The sequence below is a fragment of the Triturus cristatus genome, chromosome 12, assembly GCF_964204655.1.
Source record: "Triturus cristatus chromosome 12, aTriCri1.1, whole genome shotgun sequence".
In the NCBI taxonomy this organism is placed as follows: Eukaryota; Metazoa; Chordata; class Amphibia; order Caudata; family Salamandridae; genus Triturus; species Triturus cristatus.
The window spans coordinates 286,612,801-286,638,318 of NC_140595.1; the positions used below are offsets into that span (position 1 = coordinate 286,612,801).

Genomic DNA, 25,518 nt, shown 5'->3' on the forward strand with positions numbered 1-25,518 from the left:
TGGATTTTTCTGAGTCTTAGAATGCCTAATTCATAAATCATTTATTTGTTTGAATATTGAGTTTTCAGTTAACAGTACAGACATGCACAGTATATATCACATTTTGTATCAGCCAATTTTTGCATGGTTCCAAAATAGACAACATATTAGTACAGATGTAATCAGGACGTGTCTGTGCCTCTAGCCCTAACACGCATGTGTTCCTGCTGAGCAAATATGAACCTCTCATATTGATCGTTAATGGCCTCTGCAGTCCCTCCGTATCTATATACACTGTTTGTCAACCCAGTAAGTGCCGACGGTGTAGTGGTCTGCTAACAGGGGGGGTGGGTAATAATGAAACAGGACAACGTAAAACATAACAGGTGATTGTGTGCCGAACTGGAGCTTTTCCTGGTCCCCCATATCAATGTGTCTCCTTTGCTTTCGTTTGTAAGGAGAATCTGGTGTATGCCCTAAAGCCCGCGTCAGATGGTGTACGACCATGCATGTCAGCCATGAACCCTTAACTACTTCTTCGTCGGAGCGTGCATTCCTCACCCAGTACGCGCTCCGGGGTATTGCTGTCAGTTTGGGGCAGCGTGTCTATCTCGGTGCTGTGAATGCTTTGCAGCTCGGTCAATATCGCATCCCAGGTTGTAGCGATTGGTGTCTTACTAATGCCCAGTGTGTCCTCCAGACACAGTGCAATGCTCTCTGCTTTAGCCCATGTCAGCATGGAGTGCCGCCACGCCAATATGTGAGGGGGCTCAGAGGCCTTCCATTTCATGGTTATCAGCTTCTTAGCCACGGCAAGTCCTAGGTCTAGGAAGCGGGATGTCACCTTATGCTTATTGCTCCTACGGTAAAGATGCAGTATATAGGTTTCCCACTCAAAGGGAAGGGTGCGATCCGTGCCCTGGGAAAGGGCGTCTGCCACAGCCATCCAGTATCCCTGCAGACTGGGGCATTCTCCCAACATGTACAACAGGTTTATAAGGTGGCAGTGGGGGCAGGCAACATTGATGCAGTTAAAATATCATTTAATTTTAGCAGGAGTGAGGTATGCTCCCTGCACAATATAGAATTGTACCTGGCGGAAGCGCATATTCCTGGGGATATGTGCCAGGAACCTCTAATACAGAGGCCCACTCGGGGCTCGTAAATGGGTGATTCAGGTCCCCCTCCCAGTGAAGTCGCCATGGTGTTAGTGTGATTGCGGTGTGCTGTCTCAGGGAAGCGGCAAATCACAGCATGAGATGTCCACCTCACCCCACCATATGCAAGTACTGGATTATGAGATGTGTTGGGGGCTTGCTGGTCATGTCTCCACATTTAGTGGCAAGGGTAGCCAAGAGCGAGCAGTGTAGCAGGAATTGGCCTGGGTGCCACCTCTGTTTCTCAACTAGTGTAGGATGTGGTGTTGGGGTGCCCTCCCGGTACAAATCTCCCATATCCTGGATCCCTGCTTCACGCCAACCACGTAGTTCAGTGGCCATGGTTAAAACGTGTCCCCTAGGTGTGCCCTCCAATGGTAAAGCAGGTACATATGGTCTCACATTCCGGGTGATATACAGGATCCTGCGATAACATCTGAATGCCACATTAAGCAACAAAGGCTCCGGCAGTTTCGTCTTCGCACAAGGATGAAACAGCTTAGCCAGAGTGGCTAGGGACCAGAGTGGTTATGTGGATGCTATATCACACAGCTGGCGATCAGCCAGTCACCTTGCCACCCATTGCAGCTGCGCTGCTAGGTAATACTGTTCCATGTTTGGTGTTGCTAGGTCTCCTTGGTCTGTAGGCAGGTCATGTTTCTTTATAGCTACCCGGTGCCGAGAGCTACCCCAGAAAAAGTCTCTGATTGTCTTTTCAAGTGTATGAAAAAGGGGTGGGGGAATGTATACAGGTACATTTGCTAAATAGTATAGGAATCGTGGAAGGATCACCATTTTTGTGAGGTCCACCGGCCTGTTACTGACAGCGGGAGTGAGCCCCAGAAGGATATTTGGGAGCAGACGGCCGTCATTGCTCTGCCTAGGTTGCCGTCAAGCAAGTCTGCTTTTCGTATATATATTCCTATGCCCAGGTAGCGTATGGTGTCAGCTTTCCATTGTACGCATACCCCATTCAGTATATACATCGGGTCTTGAGATGTATTGTTGCAAGGGTATAAACATGATTTTGCTGCATTAACCCTCAGTTCCGACAAGGCGGCAAAGTCTCCTAGGTTGTGTGCTCGTTGTGGAGGGATCGATCAAATAGCTCTAATGTACACCAGGAGATTGTCTGCATACAGTGAGATTGTGTGCATGCCATCCCCTAGCGGGATGCCCCAGCCGGCACCAGCACGAATGGCCCCGACCAGTGTTTCTATGGCTAGTGAGAAGAGGAGCGGGGACATCGAACATCCCTGCCTGGTCTCTCTTCTTACCAAGATTGGCGCAGATACATATGGGCCTGTTCTTATCTGTACTGTTAGCTCCCTATATAGTAGCTTAACCATTTGGATGAAGGTTTCGCCAAGGCCATATTGGGCTAGGGTGGTGAACAGAAATGTCCTTTCTATGGAGTCAAAGGCCTTCTCCAGGTTAAACAACCCGAGTGTGGCCAATGACACCCGGAGTATGCAGCGACTCTAAAAAAGCACCTCAGGATTAAGGAGGTGCTTTGAGAGGGTGCAAACTCATTTTGAACCACATGGACTAGGGTTGGGACTATAGGTGCTAGACGGTTCGCAAGGATTTTCACCAGTACCTGGTAGTCCACATTCAGTAGGGCTAGCGGTCTATATGAGCCCAAGTCTGTGGGGTCCCTGTCAGGTTTCAGCAGCGACACTAGGCCCCCTTCGCGCATCGACAAGGGGAGTTTCAACTCTTCCAGTGCCACGGTGTAAAGGGCGTGCAGGTGCGGGGCAAGTGTTGCAGTATACGCCTTGTAATATTTGGCTGGTAGTCCATCCGGTTTGGTTTTTTTTCTAGTCGCCAGTGCCACAATAGCGTCACAAATTTCATCAAGGGTAATTGGTGTGTCTACTGTCTCGCACTGCTCAGGGGTTACCTTGGGTATGCTAACTGAATCTAGGAAGGTGCTTAACTGCCGCTCGTCACATTGCCCCGAGGACTGTTATACTGCATAGTGTTGCGTCATTGCTGTATGTATTTCATGTTATACATATAATTGGTGCCCCATGTCATCGCGTAGAGTGTATATAGGTCGCTGAGCCTGCTCCTGGCGCAAAAGCCATGCAAGCATCCGACCTGTCCTGTCTGATGTTGCGTGCGTGCATGCAGTATGCGCCTCATAGTTGTGGTACCTAAGCCTCTCCAATAGGTCTACATGCTCAGTGCGCAACTCGTCTAAGCTTCATGTGTCCCCTATGTTCGCAGCCGCGCTGGTTTCATATTGCAGTAACTGGCGCTCTATTTTGATAAGTGCTTCAGTTAGTTGCTTATGAATGTTCCAAGTAAGTCCTAGACAATGGCCCCTAGTAGTCACTTTAAAAGCATCCCATTCTAGGAGCGTATCACCTGTGGAGCGTCGTTTACCTCAAAGTATGCTGCGGTCGCAGCCCCCAAGGAGGCACAGAACTACTGGTCTTTCAGTGCCGCTGGCAGAAGGCTGCAGGTGGGGAAGGGTGGTGGCCCGCCTACCACTTAAGTTGCAAGAGCTAGGGATTGTGTCCGTATTGCATGTGTCCCAGGTATTCAATCCCCCCAACAAGAGGAAACGGGTTGTGGACCCCACTATGCGGTCCAGTCTGACATGCGAGCCATGCATGGGGGAATAGAATGAATAGATGCACACGTCTGTTTTGCGAGTATGCCATATATCAGCTAAAGACCAATGGGTCAGCCACTCGGCCAACGCTTGTGCATTTGATGCAGCTATGGTGTGTGTCAGGGGTGGAAACGGCCGATCCAGCTCTACATCCAACACGAATTGAAGTTGCCTCCTATCAGCCAGGTAATTCCACTCCAGCATGCTAAGACCTCCGTCAACTAACAAAGGAATGAATTCTTCTTTACATTGGGAGCGTGAACAGATCCAATAAGGAGACTTTGGCCATTTAGCCTGCCTTTCATAAACACATATCTGCCCTCCACATCAGTCTCTACCGCCTCCACCACATAAGGAACACCTGCTCTTACCCATACCAAGACCCTCTAGATTGGGTGCAGTAATTAGTGCTGTATACCTGATTTTATCAGCGCCAGCGGAGGCTATCCTCTTCTATTCGAGTCAGATGCGTGTCTTGTAGGAGGACTATGCATGTGGATCTGTTCTGTAAGTATGAATATATGGAGAATCTATGTGCTGGTGGATGTAGCCCTCTCACATTCCATGTGAGGATGTTCGCATGAGTCATATTACGGGTGTGTTGTACTTTTCGCTATAAGTGGGTATGTGTGCATAATTTCGGACCAGGTGATCGTTCAGTGCTCCGTGGGGTATCAAAAATAAAACTAAAACTGGGAGTTGAAGTGCAATCTGCAAAACCTTATGAGGGCAAACTCGCAACTGGAGCTTGTCCAAACAATATTGTCCAACCATGGCAACTACTGTGTGCGTTGGTGTCTGACTGTAGGGGTAGCGCTGTGTATTGTTGATGTCAGTCCACACCCCCGATGTCCTACTGGATTGCCAGGTGTTTCCCATAGAGTTTAGTGTTAATGTGCACGCCATCAGGCAGGGGAGAGCGCCATGCCCCACACAGACCCCGCCCCGGTCCACCCAGGAGGCAAGCCATCCCCCATGTTATGTGTGCAGCATGAAGCACCTAACATTGGATGGGATCGCTGCTGGATATGTGGATTGCATGACATAGTTCAGTACTCTGTATTCTCATGACTATTCAGATGATATCATCTGACGTTTGCGGCGTGACATCTGGTAAACGCAGTGAGCCCAGATCTTCGGACCACATGGGAGTGGAGTAATCCTCACTCTGTGATCTGGTAGACCCCATCTCTTGGTCTGAACCCTGTGCTGTGGACCGAATCATTGCTGCCACATGGAGGGCTTCCCGTCTCTGTTAATATTTGTTCCAGGTCAGGAGCTGCCGACGGCAGGGTAGGGCAGCCCAGAACTCTGCCCTTGCCTCGGTGTTGACCTCTTCTGTCGCTCCGGGGTGTCGTTGACTCAGGAGATGGTTTGGGTCACGTCACTGGGCCTGTTTCTTCTAACCAGTCCCAGGCATCTGATGCATATCAAAGAAGCAAGTGGCGCCTTTCACAACCATCCGCAGTTTGGCTGGGAACAGCAGGGAGTTATGGATATCTAATTCTCGAAGCTGGCGTACCACCGCACTAAAAGACCACCGCCGCCTCTGCACCTGTGCCGTGTAAACTCGAAGCAACATAATTTGAGCTCTGTAGTTCAGCATTCTGAATAGGAGCGGTCGTGGCTTGGCCCCCGGCTGTGGTCTGCGAGCTGGTACCCTGTGGGCTTGCTCCACCACGACTTGGGTGGGGGGGGGGGACAGTGCATAATCTGGCAGGACTTCCCTCTACCAGCACCTGACATAGGCCACAGGGTCTTGACCCTTGTCACCGGCCGGAAGGTCTACCATTCTAACATTGTTGCAGCGTGAGCACCCATTGACGTCCTCTAGCCTGCCCTCCAAGATATTCACTTGGTCTAGGAAGTCCTGCAGTGCCGCTGCATGGCTGTGGACTTTAGATTTGTTAGTGCAAGTTCATTAGCATGAACTTTGTCAGCCAGCTTACAGTGGTCAGCCCTCAAAAGCATAAAGTCAAATTTGACTGTCTATTTTTGATTCCAGGGATGTGCATGTTTAGTCTAGCGTGGCTCCTATTTTCTCTTCTGCAGCTAGGACAGAATCCAGTTTAGTGGATAGTGCAGAGTGTGTGGGCTCTCGGGCACTGTCTCCCTCTGCATGTGACGCCTCACCCACATATGAGAGCATGGCTGACTGCGGGGCATTCTATCATAGACGGTCCATGACCAGTATTTGCACCAGTGGTAAAGTACCAGCCTTCGCAGACTATAGTATCCTTGACCAGAATCGCGTGGAATCGTTTCTGGCAGCTATCTGCAGCACCTTCTGTTGTCAGCATGGGTTAATGGTCGCTCGAATGTCTGTTAAACTGTGGCATGTGTGTCATCTTGGCTTTTATTCCCTGTAGCATATCCTCTGCCATGCCGGTGGCTGCAGTAAGGCACTGGTGGGGCCTGACCAGCGTGTGGGCTGCCTATTCTGTGTTTTGGGTGCAACAACGCTTGCCTCTTACTCTATCCTGTGCGGTATTTGTTCGGGGTAGGGTCTCACTAGCTCCATTCTGTTTTAATTAGTGCAAAGCATGATGGGGTTATGGGCACATGTGTCGGCTTTCATGCTTGGAATTTCAATGTTCTCTGCAGTGGGAATGGGTCCCTGTGTGTTCGCAGTGCTTCTCCAGAGCAGGCACTCAACTGTTGCGAGGCCTAGGCCGGATCAGACCTCCGGGCCTCATCTAACTTTATTAGGCCCCGGTAATTAATTGCGTGCCGTAAAATACATCACTGCGTACCAGACTGTTCCTCTCCATACATCCCACAACCACTCATGTCCAGCGGGTCACCAAGCAATATCTTGGGGGCATCCCCAATCTTCGAGCAGGAGGAGTAAGGCCTGACGAGGGCTCACCACCCCTGCGCCACCTGTGTATCACTGCATGAGGGCCTAGGCCCGATCCGTCCCCCATGTCCGTCACGCAAGAATCACTCCACGCAAGGTAACTTAGCGTTAAAGGCCATTTATTAGGACAGGGTTGGACAACCATAACCAAACATCAGACAAACCCCCCAACAATCCCCAACAACATAACTTCTCATTCTTCCATTCTCTCCCATACTCCAATTACTCCATCCCACTTCACACAGCAACCGCCTTACTTATCCCATTCGCTTCCTCACTTCTCTTCCAACCTCCTCCATCATCTCCATTCGTCGTAAACTGGTATGACGCACCCCCACCTTTCACCAGTATCCCCCTCCCCGGAAGGGTGAGTATGCCCGTCATGGACTCCTCCCCCCTCCCAAATCCGCCAACCAGGGAACCCCCGGAGGGCGGTTACCTGCCCCACCCCATTCCGGTGCACCTTTCGCCCTCACGCTCTCCGACACCAGATAGACTCATTCCATAAACCACTAATAACATCCCTCAATTCCATCATGTAGTACGCATTGCCCATGTGCGAAAGGTGCACACCATCGTCTCTAAAAAGCAGGGGCTCCTCAAGTCGCAGTCCAGTGTGCGCCAGCACCTTGATCCCAATGTTCTCACAAAAGACCCGCATTGCCCTATTCAATTTCCTTCGGGCTCGTTCAACCGCTGCGGGCTTCAATGCCCCCTCCAGATCCAACGAGGGATGAACTCAGTCCACACAATGCAGGCGCCAGCCAGATTGCGTTTCATAGCCTCCAAGTCCCTTTGCATCAAATACAGCAGCGACACCCCTGATTGCTTCACCAGGTCATTCTCCCCCAGGTGGATGACGAGCAAGTCCGGACATCCCCTCTGCGACACTCTCTTTGTCAGCCAGGGCAATAGCTCCCCCCAGCGCATCCCACTCTTGCCCCACCAATGTACCTCGTGATGGCTGCTTCTCAGGCCCAGGCTACGACCATACACCTGCCTGTCGGAATACTTGGAGGCCCAATGCACAAATGAATGTCCAACGATCCAGGTAACCGTCTTTGCTCCCGGACCCCCAACACAACCTATGAAGAAAGGAGAAATTAGAACACGAAACATAGCAGAACCGCCCCACAGCCGTCGCGCCCCTGCGCACCGTGCCGCTCTACTTCCTTACGTACCGCTCGCAACAGCGCGACCTCCATCTACCAATCCTTCTGATCTTGTCCCAGGACCACCCCAGCCGAGCAGCCGCCGTTGCCGCGCCGATCCGGAAAGAGTGCATCCCATACCCCGCCGGGTCCCTACCCAGTCGCCTCACTGCCATACGCAACACCGCCAGCAGCTGAAAAGCCGTGACCCGTTTCCCGGAAGCATGACAAAAGATCTCTCCTACACTCCTACCCACCTGCCCGCAAAAGGCTCTCCATTCTCGCACAGGACAAGCACCTGCCCCTCCCGACTCGCACAACCATACCCATGTGCCTCTTCCAGCCTGGTCTGTTTTCGACCTCCCCAGCCAAATACCCAGGCGCGCTCCATCCATTCGAACGTCCTTAAATCCCCTACCCGGAGCACCTCGAGCCCCCAACAACTCCAAAACCCGGAAGGCCCCAAAAAACATCCACGTCATGCACAACCGAAACAGCGCCACCTCCCCCTCGTCATAACAACAGAAACCCAATTCCGCCAAGATGTCCACCAGCAATTCAAACGTAATAGCTGCACGCACGGCTGCCCCCCCCAGTCCCCCCGCACCCTACCCCAACCCCTCAACATCTTACTCAGCAACTCACTCCGTGCGGGATAAAACCCCAAATAAACCATCCCATAGAAGGAAATCCCCGCCAACTTCCCCGCAATCGTAACTGGCGACAGCCCTTGTCCATGCAGTGCAAAACATACCGCATCACACCATCCTCACAATCCCTCTGCGACATACGCCAGGCATCCTTCGACCATCCCAGAAAAGCACCCAACTCAGCCCAAGCCAAACGATACGCCCGCCTTGTAGAATCCGCAACAGACTTTTCAACCAACTCCACCACTCTCACTCCCCCCAGTTCCAGATACCCTCCGGCACCTTGGTCTTGAAAACCTCTGCTCCGGGCGCCAACCTTCTGAAATGCTGCCACTGCGAATGAGACAATGCATCCGCAATGTCATTGCTAGCGCCCGGCACATGCTTCGCGCGAAACAGCACATTGAAACGCAGACACAGCAGCATAAAACTTTGCAGCAAGCGCAGCACCCGCAGATCCCTGGCCCTCTGATGATTCACCAGGTCAACCACCGTCCGGTTGTCCACATGGAACAATAGTGATCTGTTCTGAAATTCCGGCCCCCACACCTGCAATGCCACCACAAGCGGAAAGAACTCCAAAAACGCAATACTCTTGCCCTGTGTCAACCAGTGCGCCGGCCACTGTTCCGCGCACCATCTTCCGTCCCAGAAAATGCCAAAACCTTGTGCCCCAGCTGCATCCGAAAAGATTTGCACCTGCCACACCATATTGTCATCCGCAAAGTCCAAGGAGACCCCGTTGAAATCGTTCAGAAACGTGTGCCAAGTCCGCAGATCCGCCCGCACGCCCATGGAAATCCGCACCCTGTGGTGGGGCAGTACCGCCCCCGACATGGCCAGCCCGAGCCGTCTGCAAAAAGTCCTGCCAGCCCTCACCATGCGACACGCGAAATTCAGGAAACCCAACAACCGCTGGACGGACCTCAAGTCAATCTTCCGCTGCGCCACCACCTGCAGCAAAACTTCCTGCATTTCCTCCGCCTTCTGCTGGGGCAACCGCGCCACCCAAGCGACCGAGTCCAATTCAATCCCCAGAAACGACAGACAACATCTAGGCCCAGCCGTCTTTTCCGGCGTCAAGGGAACCCCAAACTCACAAGCCATTTGCTGAAAATGCCTCAACACGCCCCCACACTTGCCCGAGTGCCCGTGCCCAACGAACAAGAAGTCGTCCAAATAGTGGGACAGCAGCCGGTGCCCCGATTTGTCTGTGAAAGCCCACTGCAGGAAGGAACTGAAAGCCTTGAACAACGCACAAGATACCGCACAACCCATGGGCAAAACCTTGTCCACGAAGATAGCCCCCCAAACTGCATCCCCAACAAAGGAAAATCCGCAAGGTGAATGGGCAGGAGGCGAAACGCAGACTTGATGTCACACTTAGCCAATTCGGCCCCCTGGCCACACGCCCTCACCCGCTCAATCGCATCATCCACCGACGCATACAGGACCCTGCAATCCTCCTCCGCGATGAAATCATTCACCGACGCCCCCTCCGGCCACGACAAGTGGTGAATCAGGCGAAACTCCCCTGGTTCCTTCTTCGGTACCACCCCCAAAGGGATACGATAAGCTCAGGCAAAGGCCACGTGTCAAACGGGCCCGCAACTCTCCCCTCCAGAACTTCTTTCCGCAATTTGGCCTCCACCACCCCCGGCAAATCTTTCGCTGACCTCAAATTCTCCGCCCATCTGTGCTCCCGCGGTCCTTGATACCCCACCCGAAACCCTTCAGTGAACCCCCAGTAAAGCTTCAATGCCGCTTCCCCATCAGGATACCGGGAGAGCCACGAACCCATGGCCTCCACCTTAACAGGCGTAGGAGCCCTTTGGCCCAGACTGGCCCCGGCCCTTGGTAAGCCGCCACTGCTTGGAGGGAGTGGCCAGCGTAAAACATTGTGTGACCGGTGTCGCCCTCCACACTTAGAACACTCGTGTTTGAACTTACACGGGTAGCGGGTACAGAAGCCCTTGTTAAAGTTCCAACAGGCCCCCGTGGTGGCTCCCCCGCTCTTGGCCGACTGGCCAGCTGCGCTGGCAGCGGCAGCCTGTCCTCCTGCACTCGCGATGCCAGTTTGTCCTCCCCCTGCCCCTGTCGAGGCGGGACGGGACTGAAAAGGCCGATACGTCACCGGAAGCCCGCTGGCCGTATGCGTGGACGCGGACGATTGTGTAGACGACATCCACTGTACCTACAACTCCTGGTCCACCTCTCCCCAGGGCTTATCGGGATTCACACTGATCCGGGCCCGAAACTCCTCGTCATAGCTAAGCCAGGCGAAACCCCCAAAGTGCATCTGCGCTTTGCGAATAATATCCATGTATTTAAATAACGCGATAGCCCTGTCCTGATGTTTTTCGCAATAAATACTCGCGTAAATCAAAAAGGCCGACGTCCAATTCTCCATGTTCACCGGCACACGCGGCCGTCCGGTCAATTCCCACTCCTCTTCCTTAGACCCCTCCTTAGCCTGTATCTCCCTGTGCAACAACTTGAACACATCAACATACTCCTGTTTCCAAATCCGTGTCCTCGTTTTTTCAGACAAATGCGACCCCAAAGGCATCGCCAAGCCCATGTAGGGCAGCTTCTTTTTGTGCTTCTCCCCCCCCTCATCATTCCCATCCTTCTCCCCCTCCTTGTCCGTCTGAACACCGGCCCCCACGAGCCGCTTCCCATCCCCCCCCAGGTCCGTCGCCTTCGCCAGGTCTGTCCCCTTTGCTGTCGCTCCCGCCCCGATCCGTCACCTACCCCCACTGACCTGCACGTCTTCTTGCGCTCAGCCTTGTCCCCCCCCCACACCCCCCACCACGCGCCCTCACCTGCAATGGTGCCGGGCACCTCCTGCGCCTGTCCGAACACTGGGGTTGTTGTCCTCTCCACTGGCGTCCTGCTACAGCTGGCCTTCTGTGCCTGCAACACACCAACCTTTCTGGTTGCCGCCTTCCCCTTCACCTCATGCACCTCACGCAGCTCACCTTCCTCCAACTCCTCACCATCCGACTCATAATCCAGCTCCTCCTCAAAATCATCCGTACACAAATCCGTCCGCACCTCACGCACCACTCGCTTCACACCCTTGCCATGCGCACCCTGCACAAACTCATACTCCGGCGCCGATGATGCCCGCTCCCACGATGGAGGGCAGGCCGCCGCGGACCCCCCTGCTGCTTCGCCCCGGCGTTTGGAGGCCGTAATGCGCCCCGCCGGCCCACCCTGGCCTCTACCAGCAAACTGCGCCAGCTTGGATCCCACCCCCCCCCCGGGACCGACATAGTCCGAGGGGGCCCCAGCGCCACCAGGTCTCTGAAACGTCAAGTCAATCCCTGACTCATCCACCCATACCCACCGGCCGCGCCCCGCTGCCCGCCCCGCACTTCCCCCACACGCCGCCGCCCCGCCCTCGGACCGCGCCCCCCCCGGTGTCACCCCCCCGCTGCCCTCTCCCTGGCCGCGCACATCTCCCCCCACTTGCGCTCCGTCTCCTCAATCAACCGGCGCTGCTCCTGGATGCGCTCCACCAACGACATCCCCTCCCACCGGTCGTCCCACCGGACCTCGCCCCTGCCCACACCCGACGCCTCGCGGCCGTGCCCCCCCAGACCCCCCCGTCGCCTTGGCCGGGCCCTTGCCTTTGCCCCCCCGCCCCCCACCCTTCCCCTTGCCCCCACCCTGGACTCCCGGAGACTGGTCCCCCCACCCATCCTCCTCCCCCCCGCCGACTCACTGCCAGAGAGATACAGCGCAAAATCCTCCCCCACCGGCTCCTCACTCTCCTCCCCCGGGTCGCTGTCCTCACTGTACTCAACCAGGCCCCCGCCCAAGCGCCACGTCCCCCCCCGCTCCGCCCGCACCCCTCCCATGATCGCCCCCGTGGGACCCCCTGCACCAGAATCGCCTGGCCCCCCGCACCCCCCTCCCCCACCCCACAAACTCCTGTGGCCCCCAGCGCAGGGAGGCTCATACGCCGATCCCCACGCTTCCCCCCGGATCCTGCTCTCCTGGCCCCCCCGCGCGCGGTCACCACGTGCTTTTTTGGAGGCGGTTCCTCCATACATGCTGCCACTGCCGCCGCCACCCCCGCGGACGCAGAGCGCGGCGTCCGGGTCATCCCCACCCATGCCTGGTCCAAAACCCCCGGTCGCAGGAGATCCGCTCTCCCCACGCGGCCGAGGAGCTGCAGCGTTGCGCGCACCGCAGCGTCATCTGGCCTCTGCCCCTCGCCTACCTCCATTGCCGAGCAACCGCCTCCGCGCCGCCAAGATCCCTGCCTCCGCCGATGCGTGCACCGCTCCCAGGCCCCCACCCGTCGCCAGACCGGGCCGCCTCGTGTCCACCGCTCCGCCGCCTGCAGGCCCTGACGGAAAATCCAACGCCGACCCCGAAAAAACCCTTCCAAAACAACCTAACTAACCCACCCTGAGGCGCTGGGGAAAGGAAGAAGAAGGACTTCCTCTCCCAGCCCCCTTTATCCTCCTAAACCGACCCCACCCCGAATCCCACCCCTTCCATACCCTGTCCCTCCCTTGCGCGAAATCCCCGGGGGAAGACTAGTCTGCTGACCTTTCTTCCCCCGGGGCCCGCAATCCGGTATCGCTGTGATGGGGTTCAGGCCTGATCCGGCCCCGTGCCCCACCCGGCTCCCTTAGGTCACCACAATCTGACATACAGTCAGGGCTCACCTCTGTGTCCTCCGCGTGTTCTGGTTGTCAGTGCGTGGCTGCCTCCTCCCCCCAATGCAAATGCGGCCAGAGGCGGGCCATGAGAACAGGCCTCCGTCGTCATTCGCCCTCTTCAGACCTAGGGTGCGGTCGGCGGCTTAGGCTTCACCGTCACTATAGTGCTCCATGGTGTTTGTGTGACTCGGGTCGTCCCCTCTGTTCTGCGCCTTTGACACGGCCTCTGCAAGACCACTCCGGGATCGGCGCAGTGGGTCCGTCTCACGCGCTTCCGTCCGGCCAGCATCCAGCCCATGTGCGCTAGATACGCCACAGCTACAGTTCTCCTCCAGGACCATGAGTGTTGGCGCCGGGCCACCGGCAGTGCGCTCGCCTCTCTCCGCCGGCTCAGCGGGCCCACCAGGGTCGGTGCCTCCTTCTCTCAGGCGGCACAAAGCATGTCGTTCGGCTTGGCAACGTCGCTCTGCTTTGGCTGCAGGTCCCGGTGATCCAGTGCGGGCCGCTGCTGCCCACCCCGCCCGGAGGCAAATCACCAATTCACAGCCTCTTCACTCCTCGGGTTCCAGTGTACTAAGCACTGGGAAGGAGTCCGCACCTGCCGGCGGCTGGATTAAATATATTTTCATGGGATTAATCAGGAATATATGGGGGAATAGATGTGGAGCTGTATTAAGTTGTATCCACTATCTTGGCTGCATAGCCATGCCCTGCCGAATTCATAAATCATTTACTAACAAAAATCTTAGAGGGCCTTTGTCCTTTTTAGGTCAAGCCTATACAGTGCTTGTGCTGAGAAACGATCCGCTGTAGGTAGTTTGTGGGGGCCTGACTCCTCCCACGCTTTGGATTGGCATTTGTGTGTGTCCTTAAAAAATCGTAGGTTGCAAATGGCTAATGGTGGGTGTATGTCCCACCTTTTTTCAAAAAATTCACTCCCGTGGGGTTTTGCCGCGGGAGCGAGCAGTGGCGCGCACGGTGGCTGCTGCAGCAGAACGCACGCTTTGCTCTGACAGTTAACCTCCCGCCCCAATAGTTGCAACCCCTCCCTGGCCTGTCTCCCACCTTGTGCATCATACTCAAGTGTGCACCCAGGATCATTTACACCACTAAGAATAAATCGGACCTAGTAGAAGCAATCGCAGCACTTCAAGGTCTACACATTTTACAGCTCCTAACTGCCTGTTTTAGATTGTGTGGTGCATGTAAAGGGTGAAACTAGACAAACTACACATCCCACAATGCAATATGAGCATAAGACACGCAATTGGGGAGTGTTGGAAAGCGTTCCCCGGGAAGGCTGCGGAATGCGTTCCTGACCACCCGGAGACCCACCTTTCCCAGAGTTAGGCCGAGCAAGAGCGGGGAGGCCCTCCCTGGAAGGGTCTCGTACCTAGGATTGCACACGCTGCGCTTACTCTCTTCTGATAGAGGGACACCACACAGTAGTTCTTCGTAAGACAGTATACTTTATCGTTAGTTGTAGGGGATCTTTATGATCCAGAAGGCAGGTACAGAATTAGTGTCACAAACGGCGGTGATCTCGGGGTAGCGGGACAGTCATTGAGTCAGTGTCTCTGCGGAGTATCCGGCGCACAGCTCTCAATCCTCGAGCTGAGGGGATGTTGCTTCTCTAGGCAGTCTCTGCCGATTCTCTTGGAGGAGGGGGCCGCGAGTCACTCAGCAGGCACAGGTGGTTCGGAGTTCGGGGAGCCGCGACAGCGTCAGCAGGGCTCAGATGGTTCAGAGTTCGGGGAGCCGCGACAGCGTCAGCAGGGCTCAGATGGTTCAGAGTTTGGGGAGCCGCGACAGCGTCCGCAGGGCTCAGATGGTTCAGAGTTCGGGGAGCCGCGACAGCGTCAGCAGGGCTCAGATGGTTCAGAATTCGGGGAGCCGCGACAGCGTCAGCAGGGCTCAGATGGTTCAGAGTTCGGGGAGCCGCGACAGCGTCAGCAGGGCTCAGATGGTTCAGAGTTCGGGTAGCGTTCTTTGGTTCGGGGAGCGATCGAGCCGCGACCAGGTCAGCAGGCTCTCGTCAGTCCAGGTCTTCTCTCCCCTCCCGTCCCTTCCGCACCCCTTGTTATACTTCCCCTCCTCTTTGAAGTCCGGGGACCTCGCCGAGAGGGGTCTTGGTGCCTGGGGGGCGGTGTGTCGGGGCTTCCTGTCGTTCGGCCCTTTGATCTATTCAGGTGGGTCCGGGAGGGACTCCAGACACCCAGCAGGCGAGGCGGCCGCTCACCGGGGGCCTGGTGGTCGATCGAAACCTCCCTTGGGGAAGAGACTAGAGGTGTGACAGGGTCGGCGCCTCTCGGTCTGGCTTGGGGGGGTTTCACTCTCCCTCGGCCGGGCATGCGTGTTGGGGGCCCGGCCGGCCATCGGGATGTTGGGCCATGGTGGCCGGAAGTCTGTGACATGGAGGATCGGTGCGGTTGCAGGGTGGCTTGCTGGTTGGGAGGGCCCACGCCACGAGGCCGGTCTCACACGCGCCCCCCCCAGCTGAAAGGCGGGGAGAACTACCCATCCACTTGGGGGTTCTCCTCGTCGAAGCGGAAGAATCGGGACAGACCGTCCGCGTTGGCGTGGTCCGTCCCGGGGCAATGTTCCACAGTGAAGTCCATCCCCTGGAGGGAGATGGACCAGCGTAGCAGTTTGGGGTTTTCCCCTCGCATCTGCATCAACCACCGCAAGGGTCGGTGGTCGGTTTGCACTCGGAAGTGTGTTCCGAACAGGTAGGGCCGTAGCTTTTTGAGGGCCCAGACTACTGCGAAGGTCTCTCTTTCAATTGTGCTCCATCGCTGTTCTTGGGGCAGCAACCTTCGGCTGATGAAGGCTATGGGCTGATCTTCACCCTTGTCGTTGAACTGTGAGAGGACTGCCCCGATGCCGTGTTCCGAGGCGTCCGTCAGGACCACAAACTCCTGGGCGTAGTCGGGGGCCTTAAGCACCGGAGCAGTACATATAGCGGTTTTTAGGGCGTCGAACGCATCCTGGCATGGGGGAGTCCATTGTATTTTCTTCGGGTGTTTCTTGGAGGTTAGCTCAGTGAGGGGGCCTGCGATGCTGCCATAGTTCTTAATAAACCTCCGGTAGTAACCGGTGAGGCCCAGGAATGCCCGGACTTCCGTTTGGGTCGTTGGGGGTTCCCAGGACAAGATGGCGTCGATCTTTGGCTGGAGGGGGGCGACCTGTCCGCTTCCCACCTGGTGGCCCAGATAGGTTACGGAGCCGTGCCCAATTTGACATTTGCTGGCTTTGATGGTGAGTCCGGCCTGGCGCAGAGCCAGCCGGACTTGTCGGGAGGTGCTGGAGGTGCTCGGTCCATTGGGAGCTGAATACCGCTATATCGTCGAGGTACGCCGCGCTGAACCCCTCTAGTCCGGACAGGACCCTGTTCACAAGCCGCTGGAAGGTGGCCGGGGCATTCTTCATTCCAAACGGCATCACCCTAAAGCGGTAGTGCCCATCCGGGGTGGAGAAGGCAGAGCGCTCCTTGGCTCCCTCGGTGAGGGCAATCTGCCAGTATCCACAAGTTAGGTCGAAGGTGCTGAGGTAGCGAGCGGCCCCGAGGCGGTCGATGAGCTCGCCTGCGCGGGGGATAGGGTGAGCGTCCGCTCTGGTGACCGCATTGAGTCCTCGGTAGTCCACGCAAAACCTCAGCTCGGGGGTGACACCAGGGGCAGCCGCTTTCGGAACCAGGACTACCGGGCTGGCCCTGGGGCTGTCGGAGGGTTCAATCACCCCGAGGGCCAACATCTTAGTTACCTCGGTCTGGATGCAGGTTCGGACCCGATCAGGGACCCGGTAGGCCCGGTGTCTTACTGGCGGGCTGTCGCCGGTGTTCATGTCGCGAACTGCCTTAGTAGCTGGCGGCAGTTGTCGGACTGCTGGGATGTGAGGGCGGTTGACAGTCTCACCCCCTCCACGGAACCATCGGTCTCTTTCGCCCCCAGGGGGTCTGGGAGGGGCTCGGTGTCTTCTTCGGCCCCATCGTCGGTGGCCAGGAGTAAGCTCAACTCCGTCCTCACAAAGTGGGGTTTGAGGCGGTTCACGTGGAGGACCCGGAGGGGGTTCCGCGGGGACTGTACATCGACGAGATAGGTGACTTGGCTCTTCCGCTCGACCACCTTGAAGGGTCCAGTCCATTTATCTTGGAGGGCGCAGGGTCTCACCGGGGCCATGACCCAGACTTGTTGGCCCGGCTGAAACTCGACCAGTGTAGCGTTCTGGTCATACCAGCGCCTCATCTCTTCCTGGCTCGCCTCGAGGTTCGCCTCTGCGAGTTCTCGGAATTTCCGGGTCTGGTTGCGGAGCGCCAAGATGTATCGGAACACATCCGGAGGGGTCCCCTGGAGAGTTGTTTCCCAACCCTCCTTGACCAGGCTCAGGGGTCCCCGGACGGGGTGTCCGTATAGCAGTTCGAATGGGCTGAACCCCAGGGATTTTTGTGGGACCTCTCGGTAGGCGAACAGGAGGCATGGGAGGAGGACGTCCCATCTCCGGCGTAGAGGTTCTTCGAGGCCCATGATCATTCCTTTCAGTGTTCTGTTAAATCTCTCGACTAGGCCATTCCCTTGGGGGTGGTATGGGGTGGTGAACTTGTACGATACTCCGCACTGCTGCCATAGGGACCTCATGTATTTGGATATAAAGTTCGTGGCCCGATCACTCACAACTTCGCGGGGGAACCCCACACGGGAGAAGATCCCCATCAAGGCCCGGCCCACCACGGGGGCTGTCACGGTGCGGAGGGGGATGGCTTCGGGGTAGCGGGTGGCATGGTCCACCAGGACGAGGATGAACCGGTGGCCCTGGGCGGTCTTGGGGTCCAGGGGTCCCACGATGTCGATTCCTACCCGCTCAAAAGGGGTACTGACGACGGGGAAGGGTTGTAGCGGAGCCTTGCGCTTCCCCCCCACTCTTTCCGCTGGCCTGGCACGTGAGGCAGGACTTACAGTGGGCCTCCACATTCGCTCGCATCTTGGGCCAATAGAAGTGGGTGACGAGTCGCTGGTAGGTCCTATCTTGACCTAAGTGTCCTGCCAGGGGTACATCATGGGCTAGGCCCAGGAGGAGACTTCGGAAGCGCAGGGGTACCACCAGTACTCGGGCCGAGCCCAACTCGGCCGACTTCTGTTCGCTGTACAGGAGGCCGTTTTCCCAGTATACCCAGTGGGTGCCGGTCCGGTCGCCTGCTGCTTGGGCCTTGGCCTGCTGTCAGGGTCCAATGAGAGAAGGGCAGGTGGATTGTTCTTGGCAGAATTCTTCTCGGGAGGGGCCTCCCTCGCCGTGCCACTGGGCCATTTCGGGCAGGTCCCCGAGCTCGGTCAGGGGTTCGGGGTCTGGAGGCACGGACCCCTCGTCGGGAACGGTCGCTTCGTCCGGAAGGGGGTCGTCGGGCTTGGGTGGTGCATCCCGGACCTCGGGGATGGTGGCGGTGTTCAGCGGCCTGGCCTCCCCTCCCTCGGAGGAAGGCAATCTGAGAGTCATCGAGCGCGTGGTGGCGCATACCCATTCGGGTAGGCCCATCATCTCGAGATGGGCTCTTCGTTCCACTTGTCCCCACGGGGAATTCTCAAGGTCGTTGCCCAGGAGGCAGTCTACGGGCTGGGAGGTTCGGACTGCCACCTTCAACTTGCCGGTGACTCCCCCCCCATTCGAAGCGAACTAGGGCCATCCGGCAGAGGCTCTCGGAATTGTCTGACGATATGACTGGACAAAAGGCGTCGGGCAGGATCTGATCTTCGGAGACCAGGTGACAGTGAACCGCCGTGACACTCGCCCCCGTGTCCCGGAGGCCCTCGACGCGGTGACCGTTGACCGTCACCTGCTGTCGGTACTTCTTCGTGTTGGCGGGCAGGGACGTTCCGGGGACCATCTCTCGGTCCCCTAGGGAGACCAAGGCCATGGCGGCTGGTTCCCATTCTTCGGAGTCCTCCATATCTTCCCCCAGGGCTACGGAGGTCATTTGTCGAGCCGGCGGGGTGGTCGTGGCGGGTCGTTGGTACATGGGACATTGAGGGTCGCTGGCATAGTGTCCGGTCTGTTGGCAGCGGAAACAGGTGATCCTCACTCGGGGCCCCGACCTCCCCGGTGGCCCGGTGCTGGTCGGAGGTGGAGCTGGAAATGGCGGAGGTTGTCCTCTGGGGGGACTGAGCTGGGGTCCCCCCGGGAGTTCTCTTGGCCGGCCTTGATTCCCTCCGCCCCTCTGGCGGGGGGGTCCCTGACTGTGGCGACCGTAGTCTCCCACGGGACCCCGGGAGGCCCGGGTGTTTACCCATCGGTCAGCCTCGACGGCCAGTTTTCGAGGGTCCGTGAGTTTGCTGTCCAGGAGGTGCTGGCGCAACTCCACAAAGCAATTGGCAGGCAAGTGTTCCCATGCGATTAGGTCGAACAGCTCCTCAAAGGTGGAGACCTTGCTGCCCTTGATCCACCCGTCCAAGGCCCGGCTGTAAAAGATCACGTACTCCACCCAGGTGGTACCGGGCATCTTCTTGCAGTCTCTAAATCGTTGCCGGTACATCTCAGGGATGAGCCCATATCTGGCTACTAGGGCCTCTTTCATGTGACTGTAGGAGTTCAGCACCGTGGAGGGCAGGTCCAGCAGGGTATCTCTCCCCTCGCTCAGGAACCGGCCCCACAGCCCGGCCCCCCAGTCTTTCTGCGGGACTCGTGGGAGGTCATGGCGACTTCGTAGGCCTTGAACCATTGCTGGATGTCGTCTTTCTTATAGTATTCTTTCACCACATCCTTGGGGATGTGGACCTTTGGTTCCACGGCGGAGGAGAGGGGTTGGGTTTCCGAAGGTCTGGCCTCCGCATTCTTAGCCTTGAGCTCGATCTCTTTCAGGCTACGTTCGTGCTCTAGTTGGAGTTTTCTTTCTCGTGTTCTCTCTGTCGTTTCTTTTCCTCGAGTTCTCCTTGTAGGCGTAACTGTTCTACCCCCAGTTTCTTTTCAGCCAGTTTTAGCTCTCCCTCGATTTTTAATTTTGCTAGTTCTAGTTCGTGGTTGCGACCTCTTTCTCGGTACGCTAGCTCCTCTGGGGATAGGCCCCCCTCGGGGGCGCCGTTCCTCCCCGGGGTGCTTCGTGGTTCGTTTGGCGGCTCTCCTTCTGTTTGTGTCCGGGGAGCTCCTGCCCCGACCCAGGTTTTTAATGCTCCCTGGAAGTCCTCTTTCGTGCTTAGTCCGGTGGTAGCGATTCCAAGGTCTTTGCAAAATTGTTTCAGTTCTCGGTGCGTATAAGATTCCAACTGGTCCTCTCGGAATATCGTGCTCGTGTCGGTACCCGCGGCACCTAGGGAGGTTTCTCCTTCCATTTCTTCTTGGTAGTGCGTCAGCCGTTTACTGCACGATCTCTAGGTGTTGGCACGGATCCCGTCGCCTGCCACCAAATGTTGGAAAGCGTTCCCCGGGAAGGCTGCGGAATGCGTTCCTGACCACCCGGAGAACCACCTTTCCCAGAGTTAGGCCGAGCAAGAGCGGGGAGGCCCTCCCTGTAAGGGTCTCGTACCTAGGATCGCACACGCTGCGCTTACTCTCTTCTGATAGAGGGACACCACACAGTAGTTCTTCGTAAGACAGTATACTTTATCGTTAGTTGTAGGGGATCTTTATGATCCAGAAGGCAGGTACAGAATTAGTGTCACAAACGGCGGTGATCTCGGGGTAGCGGGACAGTCATTGAGTCAGTGTCTCTGCGGAGTATCCGGCGCACAGCTCTCAATCCTCGAGCTGAGGGGATGTTGCTTCTCTAGGCAGTCTCTGCCGATTCTCTTGGAGGAGGGGGCCGCGAGTCACTCAGCAGGCACAGGTGGTTCGGAGTTCGGGGAGCCGCGACAGCGTCAGCAGGGCTCAGATGGTTCAGAGTTCGGGGAGCCGCGACAGCGTCAGCAGGGCTCAGATGGTTCAGAGTTCGGGGAGCCGCGACAGTGTCAGCAGGGCTCAGATGGTTCAGAGTTAGGGGAGCCGCGACAGCGTCAGCAGGGCTCAGATGGTTCAGAATTCGGGGAGCCGTGACAGCGTCAGCAGGGCTCAGATGGTTCAGAGTTCGGGGAGCCGCGACAGCGTCAGCAGGGCTCAGATGGTTCAGAGTTCGGGTAGCGTTCTTTGGTTCGGGGAGCGATCGAGCCGCGACCAGGTCAGCAGGCTCTCGTCAGTCAAGGTCTTCTCTCCCCTCCCGTCCCTTCCACACCCCTTGTTATACTTCCCCTCCTCTTTGAAGTCCGGGGACCTCGCCGAGAGGGGTCTTGGTGCCTGGGGGGCGGTGTGTCGGGGCTTCCTGTCGTTCGGCCGTTTGATCTATTCAGGTGGGTCCGGGAGGGACTCCAGACACCCAGCAGGCGAGGCGGCCGCTCACCGGGGGCCTGGTGGTCGATCGAAACCTCCCTCGGGGAAGAGACTAGAGGTGTGACAGGGTCGGCGCCTCTCGGTCTGGCTTGGGGGGGTTTCACTCTCCCTCGGCCGGGCATGCGTGTTGGGGGCCCGGCCGGCCATCGGGATGTTGGGCCATGGTGGCCGGAAGTCTGTGACATGGAGGATCGGTGCGGTTGCAGGGTGGCTTGCTGGTTGGGAGGGCCCACGCCATGAGGCCGGTCTCACAGGGAGGACCTGGCCTGGCAGTTCGGGCTGCACTGTTCCCATTGGTCGCAGGGTCAAGACTGATTTGCATATGGCTGGGTTCGAACTGGAATGGCATGGGGAGCAAAAAAACGATGGATTTAGGTCCAGATCTCTGTACTGTGGTGAATGTATGACATTGCCCTGCATTCTGTCCATCAATTGTTCTTTTTGCATTTGTCACCCCGAGTAGGACAGGTATGCCCAGACTTGGGTCCCGTGCTCTCAATGCCACTGGAGTCAAGCTATCCTGGCTGATGAGGGGTGAAACCCTGAAACCGGTCCTAGGATGCTTGTTTCCAGTCAAGGGAGGACCTGGCCTGGCAGTTCGAGCTGGACTGTTCTCATTGGGCGCAGGGTCAAGACTGATTTGCATATGGCTGGGTTGAAACTGGAATGGCATGGGGAGAAAAATAACGATGGATTTAGGCCCAAATCTCTGTACTGGGGTGGATGTATGACATTGTTCGGCATTCTGTCTATCAATTGTTCTTTTTTCAATTCAAGAGCATAGTTAGCTGAAATTGTCACACATGACATGTGTCCTCATAGCAGCTATGCTCTCACTGCACCACGTTGTCCGGAATGCAACACACATACGCTATGGTTTGTCAGCACGCTGCACCGCGTAATTACTGCTTTTCTTTCCAGGCATAGTTGTTAAATTCACACTCTTTAACATGTCTGTGATCACTACAGAAACAGAAGTCGGGGTGCAGGGAGCTGCACAAGTGATCATCAATATCTCTGTGCTAATTACTAGCCACCCTGCAGCCCTTTAAAGGGAGAGGGGAGATGGTAAAAAGGTTTCAATGCTGCAGTTTTCACAAAGGAATGTCTCAATGACAAGGCAGGATAAAATTAACATTTTGGAAAAGGACATTAGGATCACTTGTAGGTTTTCAAAACACATAAATAAAAGGCATTATCATTTACACAATCCAATAGCTCAAACTCTCGCATACGCAAGACCTATTGCATTGTAATGCTTGTTCCTCTTCCTTCTGTCAACTAAATCTGCATTCAACTCTATCTTGACCTAGAGGTTGCCCTCAAAAGCTTTTATGTTGCTTATGGATTGGTGCTCAGTGAAGTACATATCTTCTATAATAAAATCCTCTCCTCTAGTCTTCATAAGAAACTGATTAATACTCTCAAAAGACTTTAGAACCAAGGATCCAGAATATCCCTTGACTTGCAAACACTAGATCACATCAGACCTAACTTGAATTAAGGCTCCTAGCCCCAAGTAGACATCAGGGCCCTTAAGTATACACTTTCCCTGTTTGCAACAGGGCGAACCTTTCAAAGGGAGGGCCTCAGAATTGAGCTCAAAGTTGTGTCCGCCACTTGGAGATGTTGTCTTTTGGTGCCAGAAGTAATGCAAGGTACACTAGTTGTGCGGGGAGACATGATATTGTGAGGACTGCCAGATCCTGATGCAGAGCTTGCTTCTAAATGTAGGGAAGCCAAAGAGAGTCTGTCACAAGGTAATCAGAGCTGCTGAAGGCCTGGTAAACTGGTGGACTCTAGTTCTGTTGGGGAGTGGTACAAAGGTGAGAACTGTAGAGGTTCTGGAGGAAATACCCTACAAGAACACAAATGTAATGTGCACGTTTGAACTTGTAGGGACCTTGGATCAACAATATGACTAGACAGCGAAGGGGCAGGAGGGCCTGCCTCTGGTGAACATTCTTTAGTACCTGCTGCTCTTCAGTGGCTAAATTGAATTAGACGCATGTGTTTAATATTTTGGCAGACCGCTGCTATGCAACTGGAGGTCCACTGAATTGACACTTCCCCACCACGTCAACGTGGATTTTTTTTAAAAGTGCTTGTGCTAAAAAGGTTGTGCTTGGGAGACTTATGTCCTGGTCTGCAACACTCTGAGGCCTTTACCTTGGCTTTAGCTGTAGACAAAGGCTATGTTCTCTCCCTTTTATTCCCTATTCGGTTGCATTTGGTTTTCATGTAACTTTTGTATGCTCAATCCAAACTTTCTCATTTTAATGACATGTTTATCCTTTTAATTGGTTGGGACAATGCTAGTTATCTGACTCTGTTGTTATAACACTGCATGCCACTTTATTGCGCATGGCCCCTGCTTATGTTCCCTGTGGACTGCCTTGCGCTCGGGCTCCGCTACTAAAAGGCGAGCAGCAGTATCCTCAGTGAAGCCGATTTCCTGTGAGAACTTCCTTGAGATCGTGGTTCCCTCCAGGAGGGAGATGGCCAGAACTTGGAGATTTTGTTTGACTGATGAAGAAATAAGACATCCAGCAACGGAGGTGGATCCCATGGAACACCACAATGCAAGGGATACCCGTACACGGGGGGCTTCCAAACTGAATGGAAGTGCTTGTGCGTGAAGCCTAGATGAGATCCAGCCAGCGAACGGGTTGAATGCCTTTCAGAGTAGAACTCTCTTGTGATGCTTAGATGAAGTATGCCAATTACACAGTTTTAGGCACACATGCAGAGTAAGCAGAGATGCTGAAGAAATAGTTTGCCTCGCAACTAAGGAAATACCCAGGTGAAAAGTGGAAACGTTTCACTATTAGTACTCAGATGCAGAAACAATTCACAGGTAGTACCGCAAGTAGAATAATGCAACTGAGCAGATGAACTTATTTAAGTCATCCCAACACAGAGGTGACAGACACCCCGATGCAGATTGTAATTGGTTTTCCCAGGAAGGGAAGCAATTCACAGGCAGGACCAATAGACGAGTTCAATTGTTCAGGTGTAATCAGCATGAGATAACATACAGGTACAGCGTAAAACCGTTTACGGGACACAAAATCGACTAATTGCGCCCAGGCCAGAAGAACACCTCAAGTATAATCAATGTGTGTAATAATGTGCACAATTTATCGGTAGTACCCAGATTTAAAATTAAGCACATCTCGGGGGGGGGGGGGGGGGGGGCTCGTGTAGTAATCAAGTTGGACGTAAACGCTGATTAGAGGGTGGCTGCAGGTGCAAGTATGGAACACATTCATGAGTAGCACCGAAACAATTCCCTTGGAAGCACCAGGTGAATCAACTCACGGTGAATAGTCAGATGTAGGGCAAGTTGAAGGGTAGCACTCAAAAGGAGAGTGAACAATTAACGCGGCACCCTGCAGATGTATAGCCATGTTCTTGAGCAGAAAAAATTGAGTTGTAGCGTCTAGGCCTGTGAAGAACATACTTAGAACTCCAACTCAGAATAGGAGACTCACAGGTAGCACTCAGATGTAAGATAAAGAATGCACTAGTAGCAACAACATGTAGGTCTGCACAAATTAAGGTTGGGCCCAACGGCCTGAAAACTACTTACGGTGTGTAACTTGTGCATTATTGGAACAATCCACAGAAGGAGGGGGCAGAGGGGAAGGCAGTTGCCTATAAAGTGAGACTTTTAGTACGGTTGGTAGAAGATCTAAATGACCTTGGTCTTGGTCTCTAGGATCTGAAAAGGGTCAAACATAGGGGGTTAGGGCAGGGGCCGAAGTTGCTCAACTGAGATTCCTAAATGCAATGCCCTTGGAAAGCAACTTACACATGCAAAGCCCAGGGTCAAGCAACTAGACTACTTAATATCCGGCCTAAATCATGTCCCAACATTGCCACTTACAGAAACACTTTTAAATGAAGCGTTTTCTCCCTAAAAGTGAATTCAAGTTACCTATACAACCGAAAAACCCTTTGTCGGTGGAATTTACTTATGGAAACGTCTCTCTCAGCACAGCCCATATCTGATAAGTTTATTAACGTGTTCCAGACTCGAGTGTTCTGTAAGGTTTGTGTACAAAATGTCCAGT

General features: G+C 55.2%; 1 protein-coding gene across 1 annotated transcript in view; it reads left to right on the forward strand.

Moving 5' to 3' along the window:
• INSRR (insulin receptor related receptor) overlaps window positions 1-25,518 on the forward strand; it is a 627,856-nt gene that overhangs the window by 469,704 nt on the left and 132,634 nt on the right. The window lies entirely within an intron of this gene.